This window comes from Nicotiana tabacum, chromosome 6 (assembly GCF_000715075.1).
Source record: "Nicotiana tabacum cultivar K326 chromosome 6, ASM71507v2, whole genome shotgun sequence".
Taxonomy (NCBI): domain Eukaryota; kingdom Viridiplantae; phylum Streptophyta; class Magnoliopsida; order Solanales; family Solanaceae; genus Nicotiana; species Nicotiana tabacum.
The window spans coordinates 175,270,868-175,273,865 of record NC_134085.1 but is presented as its reverse complement, the minus strand read 5'-3'; positions in this window follow the sequence as shown (position 1 = coordinate 175,273,865).

Below are 2,998 nucleotides of genomic sequence, written 5' to 3'. Positions count from 1 at the left end.
TAGCGAAGTCCAACAGCGAGGTACCTCCTCTGTTCCTCTCCCCAGAACTGAAGCCTCTATGCACTCCGCCATAACCACCAGAGATCAACCCAATATGACCATGTAGCTTCTCAGCAGGAGGAACATGGCGCACAATTTCATCTAAACCCTCCCAGAAATGCCGTTTAACCTCCTCATTTCGGCCCGCATGCGGCGCATAGGCGCTAACGACATTTAAGGTATACTCTCGAACCACCAACTTAATAGTCATTCAATCTATCATTCACTCGTCTAACCTCAACCACAGAATCTCTAAGTTCCCTTTCCACCAAGATACTCACTCCATTCTTACCTCTCTGGACTCTTGAGTACCAAAGTTTATACCCGTCTGCGTCCTTCACCCTCGACCCTACCCACCTTGTCTCCTAGACACAAGCTATATTGACCCTCCTCTTCTGGAGGATCTTCGCCAACTCTATAGATTTACTCGTCAATCTACCTACGTTCCATGACTCTATAGATACCCTTGTTCCTTTTACCTCTATTGCCTCCCGTACGGCCCCTAACACCCGCCATACCCCACACCCCACCCCACGCCTTACCACACGCTCCTCCCGAGGACATGACCTCACTCGACCAATCCAAGCCACAACCACTATACCTACAATAGATTAAAGGAATCACTAGCACACACAAGGCAACAAACCAAACTAGGAAAAAATAAGTTGCAACTACAGGAACACTAATACGGTGAATAACTAATACGAAGTAAGATGACAACAATTTATTTAACTAACACAACAATGATAAACAGAAAAAACGGGAGGTACCAACTCCCGCTAGTAGAACCTCGGAATATGCATAATTTATATACTCATAATTTATAATATATGCATAATTTATAATACATGCATAATTTATATATTATATATATAACTGTATATAATTAATGTATAATCTATATATATAACTAGAAAAAGTAAACAGTAAATATAGCTTTCTATTTGTGTAAAGTTCTCTTTTCGAAAATGAAAATACGAGTTGAAAATATGAAGAAAAAAAATGAAAAGAAATTGAACTGCGTAAATCTGATAATTTATGTGCGAAATATTTATAGAGTTTAATTGAGGCCATCTCCAACCCTTATTTTCTCCTCCAACATAGAGTAAAATTACTCCAACCATTACTTCATTTTTTACTCCAAAAAAGAATATTCCATTTTATATTCTTCTCTCTCTTCAATATTATATTATTATCTATTATTTAAATTTTATTTTCTTATTTCTGTTAAAGAAATTCTATCTTTTTTTTTTCTTTTTTACATATTCATCACATATAATTTAGTGAAAAATTATTTTATACCGTGAATTTTTAAATAATATACTCCAATTTGTAAGCAAATATTGTAGATTATATATATTAACGGATAATCCAAATAAAAGTGAAATCATTGAGATACAAGATAATTAAATACATATTACATTAATAACGATTTTGGTGTATCTGGAAACGACATAGGCCCCTACTTTGTTATTATACTATTTACCGTAGTTTTAATTTTTATATATTTTAATTTAATATATTTTCAATTTTAATATATATCTAATTTTGATGTATTTTCAATTTTAGCAACATCTAATATTTTATATTCGTACCTTTCAATTTTAGCAACATCTATATTTTATATTTGCACCATTTATTTTTTGAGATGATTATATATTTTTTGTACAGTTATAACTTATAACAAAATTAACTTATAATTTTATACAAAAATAATAAATGCACGAAAATTAATTTATCAAAATTATATGTTAAAGTTAAGATGTAAAATTAATATTATAAAGATATTACATAAACATAATTAGATATATATAAATTTAAAAAGTTAAATAATAAAAATAATAATAAAGCAAAGATGAATAGTAATAGAGGGGATGAATAGTGTCACTCCAAATTCGGAGCAACACTATTCATCTCCCATTTTGCAGCCAAAAATGAGGAAGCATTGGAGGCACATTTTGGCAAAAACTGTCTGCATTTTTGAGAAATGCAATAGCGTTGGAGATGCTCTTATAAAAATAAAAAAGCAAATAAACTACGTAATTAATTTTATGTGTGAAATATTTGTAGAGTTTAGCTGATTGAATCCAAGATAGGAGTGGCAGAGCCTGGGGTGGATCCATTCCTTTAGGATAGGGTGACATGACACCTACTAAGATAATAAAATTATCATATGTTATGATATCCTAGGCGAATCTCGCATCGACAAAATACAAGAGAGATGTTGGATATGTAAATAGACATGTTTTAGACTTTAGTGACGTATTTTAAAGTCGTGCAGGCCTAGGTCCAAAGCGGATAATATCACTAGTGGGATAGGCTGTTACATATGGTTTCGGAGTTGAATCTTCCTCAGTACGATGAGGGAAAAACCTCAGCAAGGACACTGAGTCCCGAGGGGGGTGAATGTGATGCCCATAACGGAGAGTGGGTCAAGAAAGACTGGCAAGCTTTTAGGCTAGCAAGTTTCTGAAGAAGGGGTGCATATGTCACCTTAGGCAAATCCCATATCGAAATGAGAGATGAAAATGAAGAGTTTTATAAGGCATGACACAAGTTCACTTGATATGCGCATTCAGGGCTTGAGGTGGCGTAGTCTAAAAAGATAAATCTGTGCGGGTCTAGGCCCAAAGTGGACAATACGTGTCATTGGTTTGGGTCGTGACAAATATGGTATCAGAGCCACTCCTCGTGCAACCTTAAGTGGTGGTGAAACAAACCTTAGCGAGAACGTTCAATCCCTAGGTTGTTACTGTATGTGTCACGATCCAAAATCTACTAAGGATCGTGATGGCGCCGGACACCGCTGTCAGGCAAACCAACCAAAATACTTAATTAAATTCTCGTTTTAATAATTTTGAAACTCGGTAATTTTTATAAACATGATTGTAGTTCAATGGAATGAAGCAGGTAAGAAAATTTTTCTTTTATAGAAAATTTCCAAATTCCTTTTCATCGT